This window comes from Aythya ferina (genome assembly GCF_964211825.1).
Source record: "Aythya ferina genome assembly, chromosome: 2".
NCBI lineage: Eukaryota > Metazoa > Chordata > Aves > Anseriformes > Anatidae > Aythya > Aythya ferina.
Window position 1 is genome coordinate 96180952 of NC_140297.1, and position 16079 is coordinate 96197030.

Consider the following 16079-nt stretch of genomic DNA (forward strand, 5'->3'; position numbering starts at 1 on the left):
TGCTTTAAATCCTAAAAAATCCTCCAATATATTTCAGTAACCATTTACCTGTATTTAAAATTTGTATTCTTTCACAGTCAAGTACAAAGCATGTCTATGACTGAAGAGCTGGTCACATGTAGTAATAATCTCATTCTGTTTTCAATTGCACCATTGCAAATTCATAGTAGGGTTTGGTTTGTTTTTGGTTTGGTTTGGTTTGGTTTTGCACTGCCTCTATTTTTTTTTAGCAGAGTAAAAGAGGCAATAAGCAGTGTAGCCCTAAAACTTCTTAATTGCTTAAATGTATTTGAGACATAAGTCAGAAGTTAAAGGAACAAAAATATTGAAGAGAGTCTTGCAGAGCTCTTCAAACATATTGAAGAGAGTCTACATCACCAAGAGAGCTGAGCAGACTTCATTTCAGGGAGAATGGTCTTCACACTTTCCAATAATGTAATATATGTAGTAAATAGTAAATGAGAGAAGCTCCTAGAACCCATTTTGTTATGCCACATACTTGTCCTGCTACATAGTTAGATAAGGAAATCAGAGTTTTGAAGAAAAGTGTAACTCAGTGGTGCATGCAAGGAATGCTTTTAGGAACGTCTCTACAGCAAGAGCATGCAGAGAATTGGCATCATTTCTGCTGCTGTGCAGTGGCTTGTCACGTTCTGTCCCCGAGTTAATTTAAATTGTCTTGGATATCAGTAAACCTCAAAACATGTTGAAGCAGCAGAACTAAGGTTGTCATACATGTCACAAATGGTTTCAAGGAGGAAATGTCAAAGTATAGTTGTGAACAATGAAGCAGGCTCAACTTTTTGGTGTCCATATCAATTGCTAAAAAAACCTGCTATATGTCACTATGCGAATGAAACTAATTTAGGATTTGTAAATAATAAACAATCAGATGGCAAGGCAATACTAGAATCTAGTTGCCTGTACAATATATATATATATATATGTATATATATATATTTATTTTTTACACTGTGTTTAGCTGAAGGCTTCAGTAAAAAACTTGTTCAGTTCTGGGGTATCCTGTTGCATTATAGCAGGACTGAATCTTTGATAAATCTGTCAGTCAGTGGCAGCTGTAAACCAGACAATACAGGGACTCAAATGAGAGTCCTGAGTTACTCCAGGCACAGTTACTGAGTTACTCCACCACACTCCACACATCTGTGAAACTGTATAGTGGCCATGTAGCTCCTTTACTATTTTTTTTAACCCCCCTAACCTTTTGTCCTGTTGTTTTTGTCTTGACAGCCCATTATAGTAAATTGATAAATCTCATTAGCACTGCTTAATTACCGTCTTATGACTAAACCCCTACCCTTCGCCCAGCCTCTCTCCACCCCAAAGGGGAAAAAACAAACAAACAACAACAGCTGCAAAACACACACATGCACACAAACACACACAAAACACCTCTAAGATGTAGATGGGTCTTTTTTGTTACTTTTAGAGACACCAGCAAAAAATCAAATATGAACTGCCTCCTCTTGCAGAGGGAATGAATCAAAATTCTGCCAAAAATATTCAATCATGTTGATAAACTTTATTTCTTCAGGTATAATGTTTTCTAAAGCACTTACTGCAGGTTTATTCAGTGTGTTTAGTACTTTTCTGAGGAACTTAATAAAATGTTTATTTTAAAGATTGGTTCACCAAGTCATTGTAACAATGCACAGACTAAATATATATCAGTGATATATATATATCAATAAACATAGATTATATTTGTTTGTTTGTTTTTGAGTACTTAGCAATATTAAATTTACTTTCTGTCTTCTAATCTATAAAGGATCATATTTCACATTCTAAAAAATATATATTAATCAAAAAGTTAAGGAGATAATAAAATCAACACCAGCTACATTTTCTTAGGTTTTAATTAGATCAAATAATACTTAAGGTTCTTCTAGAACATGTGAAGAAGAGTTTCATAGCAGACATTAAAGTTTTGCATTGCAATGTTCAGAAACTTGAAGGAACAGATTGAATCCTACCAGAAATATTTTTAGACTTTATATTACTCAGTCTAATAAATTGCTGTCATTTTTGACCTACTTTAAAACTTTCATGGGAACAGAATCTTTAGGTCTTGGAGTGCCAAAATGCATTTTTATATTTTTACATAAAAATATTTTTGTGTAAGATTTTTACATTTTACTTTTAATAACATATCCTAAACAGGAAAAGGATATTCATTTGTTCTAGGGAATCATCTATGTCAAATATAAAATGAGTTTCTGAAAGAAGAAATAAGAGGAGGGTCTAAATATGATGAATCCTTTAACACCTCATCCAGTGATATAGTAAAATATGTTGTTAACATATTTCATATTTATATGTAACATATTGTTACATAAGTAAGAGGAGAAGATAAGAAAGCTTTAGACAAGAATCTAAAAATGCAAAATCTTAATAAAAAGATTCATCTTTCATTATCCTTTCTGTGCACTGACACATCATAAAAAATAAATCCTTCCATACAATATTAATTTTATTTGAAATTATATATAGTAAAACACAATAAATATATTAATTGTTGAGTAGTAGGTTTTGTGTTGTTGTTGTTGCTTGTTTATTTATTTTTGATTTATTTTGATAAAAATTTTGAAAGTTTTTGTTGGGAGTGAAGCATGTAAGTTCCTGATTATACAGAATGTCTTTTTTTTCTTTTTTTTTTCTTTTTCTTGGAGACTGGATTTAGAAAACAGTTTAGGTTACTGCCCAAAGACATGACAGAACTAATTGTCCTTTTGAGCATCAGAAGTTCTATACGTAGATGTTACTTGTTCTGTTTTACTGTTAGAAATCTTGGTTGGAAAGAAAACTATAGATATTCCTTAAACATCACTGAATATTCTGCTTATTCACAATTTTTTTTTTTTATTTTCTCTTAGAAAAATGGTTCTTTTCTTATTTTTCAACTGAGATTTAACTTGTAGTTAAAGACATTACCATACAATGTTCTATTGTATTTGGAATATAGACCAAGGAAACAAGTATTATTTGGTGTTTTATCAGGAAACAGTAGTACAGTTATCTGCTACTATTTTTTAAAAAGCTAAGTTGGATACTATTGTAAAGGTACAAAAGAACTTCGTGGTGAGAAATGCAATACAAACAAACAAAACACCTGCAGAGGATGTTCCTAGAATTCTGTTAGTCTCTATATCCTGATTCTACATTCAGATCTTCTGAAGTCAGCCCTTTTCAAACTGCATAAGGTATTGTGGGGTTAGAGCAGTCCAACTGCAACTACTATCTTCCAGGAATAGGAGTCCTTTTGATACAGGAGTAGGTTTAAATTTTTCCAATTCCTTACCTACCAGAACACTTACTTTGGAGAGTTATTAGAACAAAAACCTCTACAAGGATTTTGGATATTTTTTCCCTGCTTTTCTTAGTCAAGATAAAGCCAGCTATATAACCTCAATGCAACCCTGTCACCTGCATGGTTTATAAACCACTGGATGTCTGTTAGCATGCTAAATATATCCCTATCCTCTTCTCAAATAATACACATTCTTCCTGATAATGTAAGTGACAGAAAATGAAAGAAAGAAGTATTCACACAATTTATTTCAACCCATTGTAGATGTCTGAGGAACATCCTTTTATAACTAGTAGATCCACTAGAGGTTATTTAGAGCTGGACAATTTGCTGAGGTCTCTGTTGAAATGTAACTGGTTTGAATCAGTACAGAAAGACAAAGTGATAAGAAACAAAATTTGTATTTCTGATATCTGTGTATTTATATACCAATCATACAGTGGTCAGTAGCATACTTCCAATAAAACGCCCAACAAACATGTGAAAAATAAAAAGTATCTTCCATGGAGCTAGAATAATTCTAAAGCAACATCCTTTTTCTAAAGAATTAAAAAAAAAAAGAAAAAAAGAAAAAAAGAAAAGTATAGCAAGACTAACTTTATTTTGTGTAATATTTATATGCTATAGCTTGGAAGCCTGATAATTACTGAAGAATTTTAGCTGTCTTTCACAAGGGCTTTTGTGGATACTGGGTCATATTTAGTGTATACTGAATCAAAATCCATCTCGGAGATGGAAGGATTTATTTCAGTCCTTTTTCCTTTTTTTTTTTTTTTTTCCTTTTTTTTTCTTTCCTTTTTAAAAGCTATGGAGGGTTACACCTTAGAACTACAGAAATGATATTTGTTTGGAAAAAATGATGGTTATTCTTGGAAAGATTAAATGCCACTTTGTTTTCAGAATGGTAAATGTTTGTAGGGTAGCCAGGTGGTGAATTATTCTTAAAAAATGCCTTTTAAAGATTTATTTTATTTTATTTTTTTTACTTGTATAATCGCTTCACCTTTGGCATTTGTTCCCTGTAGCCGTTGTGGTAGGGTATTCTGCTGCTTGATTTTATTGCTGCTGTCTGTGATTATAAATCAGGCCTCAGAATTATTAATTTATTTCTCATCCATGTAGCCTTCTATTATTTGTGTGTAATGGAAAAAGAATTACAGTGGAGGAGAGAGAAAATTAAATACAGTGTTGTATTTCCTTTTACATCAGCCAGAGACTCTGTAGCACAGTAGGATAAAATTCCATCACAGTAGCTGCTGAACAATTGAAACCACTGCCATGAAATAGCTTTCATGTCTGTCCCTGGCATCCTGCATTCAGACGGATCCAGTCATGATTCAGAACTGGAAATGTTTATTGATATGAAGTTCATTTCATGTTTTGATGCTGATTATTTCTGAAGATTGATTTTAGCAGTCCGCCTCCGCTTTCCAGGCTTCAGCAGCTATTGTGTTGTCCAGACATCTCAGAAATATAGGAGGTATTAGCATCAGAATAGCAACAGGGAGAAAGTATTTATTTCATGGCATCCTGGAAAAAACAATGTTCCCTAGGCCTATGAAATTGAGAAATACCTGGGTCCATGTCAGAGAATCAGATGAAATCAATTAGGACTTCAGCCAAGTGAACTTATGCTTAATAGGGGAGTCTAACAAACATTTCTGTAGTGACATTGATCACTGTAATTAATTTTGCTTGAATAGTTCAGTATCAAGCCTCTATAATTATTTATACCTTTTATACCTAGAGTCTAAATTTTCCTTCCTCCCTTCCTTCCTTCCTCCTTTCCTCCCTTCCTCTCTCCCTCTGGAGGAGGAGCTAGCTCCTTGTTAACCTAGGATTCTGCTTTCAAAGTACATTTAATCTCATAAAAGGCGGGAGGAGAGGAACCAGTGTGCAATGTAATGCCTAAGTCTATAAAAATAACTCTCTGTTTTCATGTTTCTCATAGCTCTCTTTTTTGTGTTTCTTCAAATTTGACTTTGTCTTAATTTTCAGCACTTGAAAATTTGCATTTGGCCATTAGCCATAAGGGGTGATTTGAGGGACTTCAATAAGATAGCAAAATGTGGTTTGGCAACTATAGGTGCATATATATCCATATACTTGCACATGCTCATAACCCTTCCCAACTATTGGCAGATCTCAGTTTTGTTCACACCTGACACCATGGGTTATGAGCGTGAATCACTCTGAACTTAATGCCTTGTGTTTCCTTTTGATTTTTCAGAACTTGCTTCTTGTGACAGGCTTTCTTGTGTAGCACAAGAAAGAAAAATACTTGGGGTCTGTCTGTGTGAAAGACCTCCTTTGTGGTTTTCCTGAACCTTGAATCTGAGCTTCCCTCAGTGCAGTGGAGATAAATGTGGTGAATCTCTTACTTCCTTACTCCCTCCTGACTTCCACTGCATTATCCAACTCAGATGAACAACTGAGAGTGCTATAAAAGGTTGAGGGAATAATTTACTCTCAATACAGTCAATTCATTTATAGGAGACTCCTCCAAAGAGAGAGCTGCTAAAGTAAGCCATCAGCAAGCTTGCATAGGGTCATAAATAATGCTGGCTCATTAGGAAAATTCAGTGTAAATGTTTTCATCTGCCAACAATGTAAAACTGCATGCAGAAGGAAATCCAAACTTCTAAAGTGAAAACTGAGATTAACTGTGACATTTCAAGATTAGCCCTCAAGCTAACCAGCAGTTGATGATTTAATAGGTATAGTAGATGGCAAATAAAAAAGCTTTAGACTGAAGTTGTAGAACACTTATTACTGCATCTGTCACTCTAATAGGTGGATATTTGATGAAAGTAAATGAACAACAGACGTTTACAGAAAAGCTAGTAAAACATTTTCAAAGATCTGGATCGTAGCTTTCTCTCTCCTATATTTAGTTTTATCTTAATCTAGACGGTGTTTAACATAACACAAAATATGCCATGAAACCTGTTTTGTTGCTACTATGGGTGTAACTAATGGAAACCCCTGCAAATAATAATAAAGAAACAAAGCTCTAGTGAAGGTAATTGTGTTTGTGCTTCTTCAGGCTTCTAAAAAAATAAAGTACATTTCAGTACGTTCAACACACTGTTTTAACTGAAGTGTGCTTTGATTTGTACCTGCCTGCTTACAATCCACCTTGATTTTTCTCCTTCTTTTTCTTTTTTCTTTTTAACTGTTTTTCTGTTCTATATTGTTTAAAGTTGAATGATGAGAGATTGAAGAAAATACTAAATTTATGAAATTTAGAAGCTCTCTAGGTCAGCAGTTAAGCTGGGAGAAGGTGTCAGCACTTTTAAAACCAGTTCTCAAAATAATGTCTGCCATTTGGTTTTATCTGAGATTGGTATAAAGAACTATTAAATATATATATATATATAAATATATATATATATTTCAATTGAAAGAGTGAAAAGATATACATCCTGCACAACCGACATAGGAACTATGAGTTCTGGTATTACTTGCATAAGTAGGAGATTATTTTTCCTGATAGTTAAATGATCTTTTGCATTCCATTTAGACTGAAGTACTAAATAAGTGAGGTGTTCTTTTGCCACCCCCTCCAGCAGATGGTGGAAAATGAAGGAAAAATGTTACACAGCTTCTGTGTCCTACACAGGTCTTTAGAAGAAATAGTAAAAACTGTTCAGGTACCTTTTAAAAAGGGGTGACAGGATTGAAAATATAAAAATATATTAATAATAATAATAATAAAAAAAAAACACTTATGGAGAAATGACCCTCTTGCAGTAAGTGTATCAATGAAATATCATTTCTGAAAATTAATACAAAACCCTGAGTAGCTCTATCTACCTATACTGTGACTTCAAACCTTGCCAGTAACTTATGATCAAAGTCAGCTGACACATCAGTGTGCATTGCTGGAGCTGATCTCATATCAGCAAACGAATATACACCACATCTCTCTGTGGTCCATGTCCAAGAGAGCAGAAAATAGTTAATGGTTTGCAATATATGCTGTAAGAACTGTTTTGGCAAAGTCTCGTCTGCAATTATAATCCCAAATGGAAAATATGGTGCAATGATGACAATGATGGACAATGTTGACAATTTCTAACAACTAGAGGTTGTGAAATATAGCCATTTCTTTAAGTGAAATGGTGGCTGTAAGCTCCCAAGAATACACTAGGACACTGCTGTTAAGGGAGGTGCAGAAGGAAAGTGAGGAGTGATAGAAAAGAGAAAGTCCCAGATGCCCTGGAACCTGATGCAGTTCTTGGTATCTGTGGTAGCACATAATGTGACAAGTAATGTAGTAGCCTAGCAAAAAAAGTCTTTACATAGCACAGGTAAAAATTATGTCAAGCCCTTTACAAGTATTATTAACTGCAAAGGCAATACTGACCCTGATGAAGAAGCTGCAACCTCCTGGGATGGAGGGAGTGGGATCTGGATGGGGAGACCCTGAGAGAGAGTAGTTACAGATTATATCCATAGCTATGTCTCCCCACCTCCTCTCACACACACACCTTTTCTTTTTTTCTTTTTTCTTTTAAGAAGTCCGGAATAGGAGACTGTAGGAGAAGGTGTATTGGGGAGAATATAATGGGAAAGGAAGAAATTTCCTGGAAGGCTTTTATATAATCTGCATCACTGAGCAGTTCTGAGTTTCCATTCTCTAGTGTACCTTGTTCTGCTTTGTATAATAGCGCATAGAGTTTAACGAGCATCATCTCACCTGACTGTTCTTCTCTTGAAGCTGATTTTACTGTCCTTGTTGAGAGCAGATCATTAACAGAGTACGTTCGTTCCAAGGAAATATGTCCAGATATAGACATATCTGTATGGGCTGTGTGTTTACTAGATGGGCCATGTAAGTGTTTATTAGATGGAGCTTGATGGTCCTGAAGAGCCAACAAAGCTCTTTTATGGTTAGCTGCCAGATGGTGTATGAATCAAACAGGTCCAGGCTGGTGCAGGCACAGCTGAACTGTGTTTCCAGGTGAGATTTTTGCAGCTGATGCAATGACATCTAGGCAGAGATCTATGAATTAACGACCTTCCAGAGTAACAGTGGTATCCAGTGGTATAAGTATTCCTGCATTTAGTGTTGCTAGGAGAAGAAATAAAGATATATGGTGAATTTGCTACTGCTTCTATCTGCTGCAGCTTCATTTAAAATGACAAGCAATGACATCTTCCATGGATGTTCCCAAGCCCTCAGCTGCCCAGTGGTTTGGGGATGAAATTCGCCAAACGTTGTGCATCCTTCAATTGCAACTTATTCTCTCAGTACGCTCAATGGCTGAAGCAGCAAGATTAGTTATCCTGCATTGGCCTCAGTCTGCAAACTCTTTCCTTTACCTGCCTCTGGTTATCTTGTCCCCTCCTAGAAGAGATCACTGCATATGTACCTGAATTTGCTCAATTAAAAAACACTATGATGGTTAAAAACATTTGCTCAGTTAAAAACCACTATGATTGTAGAAAGAACCTATTTTAGAAGTGGTATAAAACTGAATTCCTGCATGCTTGAGGAGGTTGCAATTCTTGTTGTATTTTTCACTGGAACAGATGCTAGCCCTGCTGCCTTGGGATTGTTCCAGCTCTGGTAATTCCATTCTATGTACCTAAAACTCTCCCTGAGATTTCAGGTGGATAAGGAAGTTATTATTTACTAGCTTTATACCAGGACTCTTTTGGGATAATGCTATAAAGATGCAAAATAGTATTTTAGTATTATTGCTCTCACTTCTTTTATTAGACATTATATTTTATTATTATTTCCCTGTAAAGGCAAAATACAGTAGGATTTTACCGATTTTATCCTGTTCTGTTACAGTCAGTGGCAAATCTCTTTTAACTTCACTGTGAGCCTGAGGAGGTCCTTACCTAGCAAACTGCTTTAATAGCTGACTTGTGAACATAACTCAAAATATTATTCTAAAATCCTTTTCACTTATAGAATTTGTTTTTAAAATGCTTCGGAAATGCTTTCTAGAATTAATGAATACATTTTAAGAGTGCTGATCTGTTGTAGTGCTGTAAGTTAGTAATGAATGATTAGACACAAGAGCTTGTTCAAGCACACTTGGAGAATGCCTCTAGATAGTGTGCTATGTGGAATTACATGACTCAGATGTCAAATAACTATGAGCGATGGAAATAATGTGGTGGAGTATAGCAATTTACAAAGTAACATCTACTGATGCCTATAAAAGGCTGCAACTTCTAGTGTGGATTTTGTAAATCATAAAAATGCTAAATATTTTAGTGATCATTTGCTCAGTTGCATTCATTATACATGTATATATTCTTTTCGCATAACACTGTAATTCTTAACTGTGTATCAGATATTTGGGTATCTGAAATAGTAATATGGAAAAGAGATAAAGGAGAAATCTCAGAGAGCATACAGAGAGTATCATGAAGGTCAAAGCAATAGGAAGACTATTCATATGCCAGTTTGTGAAAATCTTCAGAATATGTTTTTTACTGTTTGTAGAGCTATTATCATACTAGTTTAAAATCTCAACATCAGTTTGGCTTTGTTATAAGTATTGAGAGTGTAAAGAATGATTAAAACATGTAAATGAGAAATGTATTTCTATATATGTCCAAATCTTAAAGTGTCTTTCTTAAAGAAAAAAAATGACAACATATAAAAGTAGTTCTAACTTGCATTCTTTTTTATCCTTCACATCACTGCTTTAGATACTCTGAAAAAAAGAAATAAACAAAATTAATATCTATGATATTTTCTGTGTTATATGTATAATGATTGGTTGATTTAGATTAATTGGACTATTTCTCTCTGTTGCTGAATAATTGCATGGCAGTCTTTTTAATTTATATTTTGTTTTCATCTAGGTTGCTCTATCAATGGACAATTTAAAAACTTTATAAAAAGTAATCTTTTTCGGGCTTTATTGAAAGTGATCCACATTGATGTGTGAAGAACTGGAATTTAGCCTGATAAGATTTTTTGTGTGCACCTAAGAGCAAAATTTTCCCTAGGGTAATTTTTTGCAATGTGAAATTTTTACTTTCTGGCCAGCAAAAAAATTAAACATTAAAATTGTGTTTTAATTCTCTGTTCATACTAAAGTACTTCTGAGATTTTGGCCTCACCAATTAACATACTCTCTGCTGTTAATCTTTATGACAGCTCAAGGCAAAAATATTCCTTGAATATAGAATTTTGCTGAGTATTATGATTCTACGTGTAATATTAAAAATGGTGTTATTAGCTGACTTAGCCTGGAGATGCTCTGGTTGTCAGGTCTGATGTTCAATAGATTATATTTTCATACACCACTGCTCCTCTTTTCTGGCAGTCATGGTTTCTACAATGTGCTAGTTTTCCTCCTTTGAGAGGTGCTCTAGTTGTAAATAGGATTCTTGGAGCCTGCAAGCATTTTATTTGAAATACAAGAAAATTAAGGTATTATAATGACATTTATTCTAGGTATATACATAATACATTTTCAAACACTTTTCCAGTATTTTTCATATTAGTTTTTAAGACTTCTCTATTTGCCACCTTCTTCTCTCCACCATCATCTTATGGCAGTTTGTTGTCTCAAGCCTTGCTGGTGATGAGGATGGTTTCTGAATTATCTAGCACCTGCTGAAGTGATGTTAAGAGTATTCTATCTTAAGATTTCACAACGCACAGAAGAACTTTGACTTCAGTAAAGTATATGGTATTGTTTATGTGTAATCAAGACTTTTTGACTGAATGACCCTTTACCCTGTACATAACCTGCACAGTTTTTGTGTTATTCCACTCATGTGGTATCAGTGTAGTAATAGATCACATGGATGAAAACAACCCAGCTCCAACTAAAACAGCATAACTCAAACCCAGAGTGAATTTATGGTTAAACAATACTGTAAATTATGTAAATAAAGCTGGCCACAGTTGATGTTTCCTCTTCACTACAGAGAAGAGAACGGTCTGCTCACTGCAGGGTGCCATGTAAAACTCTGAGTGCCACCATAATACTGACAAACCGAAGAATTTTCCAGAGTAAATCAACACAAATCAAGAGATTCTAGAGAACGATTTGAGGAAAGAGTTGGCCGTATACTGCATTTCAAAATCAACAAAAAATGCAATGTTTTTCCATCTATGATAGATTGGCATATGTTTCATGTCAAATTTAGTATCGGTAGATGTAAATCAGATGTATAAGAGCCAAACCTTATCAGAGAATCACAGAATGGTTTAGATTGGAAGGGACCTTAAAGCCACCCAGTTCCACCCCCATCCATCTCAGAAATTTTGATACTGGTGCTTTTATTATGAATGACCCTGAAACTTGATGTTTGAGACCTGAAATATCTTACTAGTTAATCTTTTTCTTTTTCTTTTTCTTTTTCTTTTCTTTTCTCTTATTTTTATGTGCAGCAATGAGAAAAAAAAAAAAAAAAAGGCAAAAGTTATCTCAGGTAACCTGGAGAATACATTGGTAAATTGCATCTAGGAGTAAACCAGTAAAGCTGTATGCACAGCTAAGTATGTTCAGCTAAGGATTCTTTGCTGTTCCCTTCAGATGAGTGCAAAACCAACAAACTCAGTAGTAAATGTAATGTACTGGTAATGTACTGATAGCTGTGAGCTACACATAGACCTCAGCAGCATCACACAGCTTCTGTGAGGGCCTTGTACTCTCTGAGGTACTCACTGCAGTAGACCAAATTAAGCTTCTCCTCTGCTTAAGGTGTATTTCCCATAACACAGCTGTTAAGTCACAAGGGACACAGCAGCATCCATTTCCCCACTTAGAGTTGACGCATAGCTGCAAGAGAGGCGATGCAACCTGGTCCAGAGTACTTGTAACTTGAATCCGAGCTGCTCCTGGGCTACTGGAAAAACTGGAGCAGAGTGAGTAAAAGGCCCTGTAGATGTGGTTCAGAAAACAACTGATTAAGTAGATGTTGTGGATCACGAATATTAAGCACGCTTTCTTCTAAAACCTAGCTAGTAGCACCTGAATCACTGGGCTCAAATTTCTGTAGCTGTTACTGCAAATAGAATGTACATGGAAGGAACAAAGGAAGGAAAACATTATAACCACCTCTCCAATTATTTCTTTTCAGATCTGTTTTTTATATTTGGGCATTTGGAGCTTTAAAGTTCTGGGCGGTTTCAATTGCTGTATTTGTATGGTGCATCAGTGAGTAAATGTCAGCTGTTAAAAATGTTCAGGCAAGTAAAGATGCAGCTAAGCACCTAGAATATTGATTTTCTTGGAAAACCTATCATCTAGTATGTATTTAAACATATGCATACTGTATTGGATTTCTAATTGAAATAAATACGTAGAGAGGAAAGGAGATAGGATGCATTTTATGTATATCCTGATTATCAGATCATCTGCCCTATACAGAATCACAGAATTTCTAGGTTGGAAGAGACCTCAAGATCATCGAGTCCAACCTCTGACCTAACGCTAACAGTCCCCACTAAACCATATCCCTAAGCTCTACATCTAAACGTCTTTTAAAGACTTCCACCACTTCCCTGGGCAGCCTGTTCCAGTGTCTAACAAAACATTCAGGGTATTTTAAATAAGCAGTATGACAAACTGATAAATAGGTCAAAAGCTTGCCCCATGATGAGTTCTAAAAACGGGTGATATTAGAAAGAATTCCATGTAAACATTAAAATAAATGTGGAACATCCTACCTGTTGCCTATTTTCAAATGTAAAATAACATTATTTCTCCATTGTAAATCAAGTGAACATGGAATACGTAGCCAAATGTTTTTAAAAAATGTAGTATATTCTTTCTCTACTTCTTAATACAGATACTTTAAAATCTTGGGGGCAGAATTGTTGAATTTCATATTTTACTTCTATAAAATATTTTCCCCAAGGCTTTCAGACTGTTTATACTGCTCTTTCTCTTAGGCTGTGATTAAGTGAAGTGCCTAAGAGCACACTGAATATTAAGCATGTGTATTCCAAACGGGCTGGTAAAGGGCTGTATTGAATCAAGTCTTAAAAGAGTAAGTTCTTTGTTTTTCAAGATAGGCTGTGTCCAAGTAAAAGAAACATTTCCTATAGAGATTTAATGTTTCGTAACCTCTCTGTGTGGAACAGTTTTACAATATCATGAATGCTAACACTAAGAGAGAATAAACTTGTTATACAAAATGTATTATACAATTTTTAATGTGCATCTCAGTGAAATTAAAGGCATGTCAGATTTGGGCTTTTCAGTAAAGGCATGCCACAGCCCAAGGGGCTTGTCACGGCTGAAAATCTAGTTTGTGACATGCTTTTCACTTCTCTGAGCGACATGCGATGCAGTGTTACAGCCCAAACTACAATGTTAGCAGAGATATTGTGTGTTATGCTTTTGCAGACTGCATATATTTTGTGATCTTACTGTTATGAAAGTATCATACAGAGGTAATAAAATTAAAATAATAACTGGAGTGTTAGGTTAGCTTTATTCGTTGAGTTCTCCGAATGCTTTTTAAGATGTGTACATCATGGACTTGTCTCAGTAAAAATGCAACTGCATGTGATGCAATACCAATACAATTCAACAACATTATCTTCTCTTGCATCTTTCCAGCTAGGTCTAGCTACATCTGAGACTGCTTTCTCCAGCGTTCAATGATGCCTGGCACTACACAGGAGATAGTAGCCAGGAAAGAATCTGGTCCAATGCCCTGTGAGTCACCAGTGTAATCTCATTCAGCAGTGGATTGCCCATAGAAAGGGGAACAAGTGAAAAAAAATCAGAAACACAGCAATTCCCTGATGTGTTAATGAGATTTTAGGATGGGTAAAAAGAGCGATTGCTATCTTTTTCTGCCAAACTACTTTTTCTAGAGTACTAAAATTCATCCAAACAAACAGACAAAAAAAATCATTCATAATAATAAAATATTTAATGTCTGTTATGTTAACAAGGTTCTGTTATTGTTGTTTCAATTGTCTTTCAGTTCTAGTAATGACAAAAGTTCCTTGCAGTAAGTACAACCTTTTACATAAATACAAATTTAAGTTCATGCACCTTTAACCTTTGATAATTGGCAGCCAGTATAAGGCACAGTTTACATTCATAATTCAGAGTACACTATCTGTTTGACTTCAATGCTGATTTTAGTTAATCAAATGTGTATGGTTTGCTTTGCAGACAGTGGTACACATTCTTGAAGCCCTGTACCCATGTTTTCTTCTTTACCATCTCTCTTCCACTCCATGTTGACACTTTCTTTTACGCTTTTCTCTGTACTTGCAACAGAATCCTGCTGGTCGCGACCAAAACTTGAAGTCTATATTAAAGACATATTTCTCTCTCCTAGCCTTCTTTGTGCTGTAGATCTAATCTGTTCCTCCTGCTATAGTTCTCCTTTGACTATCTTTGCAACATTTTTCTTTGCTGATTGTCTCCTTCAATTATTTGTGGCAAGATCTCTTTTTATTTGCTATTCAGCCATTCCATATAGATGGAAAGATCTTAATCCTCCCCAGGAAATTAATCACTATAACCTTAATTTGATTTAAATTTTTCTACCAATGCATATGTTAAGAAATGGCAGTGAGCAGACTGTTGATTTAAATGTGTGATCTGAGAGAGGAAATAGTACTTGACATGCATGATGTTGGCAAAAGCTGCTTTTGTGCTGTGGCTTCCTGAATTTCCATTCATTAATTCATATTTTTCTGGAATGGCAGTGTTTGTGAGTGATCGGAGCTTTCTCAATGTAAGACATCCCAAAGGTTATTCCAAACAGATACAAGCACTTTCACATCCACTCTTCAACGTTTTATCTTGTTGCCTCTAGACTGTACATCAGTTTGTTTAAATCTACCATATTTTATTGTAAACACTGATTGCTTCTCCTGTCCAGATTCCAGAAGCCTGGATGTTTTGTTAGTTTGATTACAAAATTAACTGCAGGAGGGTAGAATTGATATAGGCAGGAATAGCTGGCACCCTCCCTGCATCCCTTTGTGCAGTCTCCTGGCAGACAAGGTTACAAAGTCTGTGATGCCATTACTGATAGAGTTTGTTCAGTCAATCTCTAAGGTTGACAAAGGCAAAGCACGGTATTTTTGGCAAGGATCTTTGCTAGGTAGTACATTTAATATGTGCAGAAAGTAGCATGTGTTTTTACTCACTAACTGCAGATGTTTAACATTAAAAAATATTAACTATTTTTTCAAATCTTGGATGTGACAAAATTCACCCCAAAATCATTTACAGTGCTATTTTTCTGCTCTACTTTTGTCTGACAAAACAAACAGTAAAGTATTCTTATTTTTATTTGGAGTCTGTGTAAGTGGAAGAAAAAAAAAAAAAAAAGAAGAAATAACCCCCCCCCCTCCCCCCCCCCGAGAAATAAAAAATAAAAACCTCCAAAAACCTAAATATATTATGAAGAGTTAACACAACACAATGAGTCTAGCACAGAGGCTTTTTCGTATTGCTTCTGTAGGAAAACTGTATATTGTATGCTACTTTGTGGAAGTTGTTGGCAAATACTGTTTTTAAAGTCTCCCTACTTGACAAAAAAAAAAAAAAAAAAAAAGGAAGAAAAAAAAAAACACTGATCTGACCTGATTTCTCTTTTAAATAGTGATTAAGTATAAGTTTAAAGATGATTTAATTTTGAAACCATCAGTTTTTCAAAGGGCATGTGTCCTCATATGGCCTACTAAAAAGGTGAAAATAAAAGTAAAAAAAAAAACTCAGAAACCAGATGGCACTGTTTTATTGAATGGAAGAGGTCACCGTTCTCTTTAGATTAGTGATCTAGG

The 16079-nt window shown here is 34.9% G+C and overlaps 1 protein-coding gene across 4 annotated transcripts in view; it reads left to right on the forward strand.

Moving 5' to 3' along the window:
- GABBR2 (gamma-aminobutyric acid type B receptor subunit 2) overlaps nt 1-16079 on the forward strand; it is a 500245-nt gene that overhangs the window by 270068 nt on the left and 214098 nt on the right. The window lies entirely within an intron of this gene.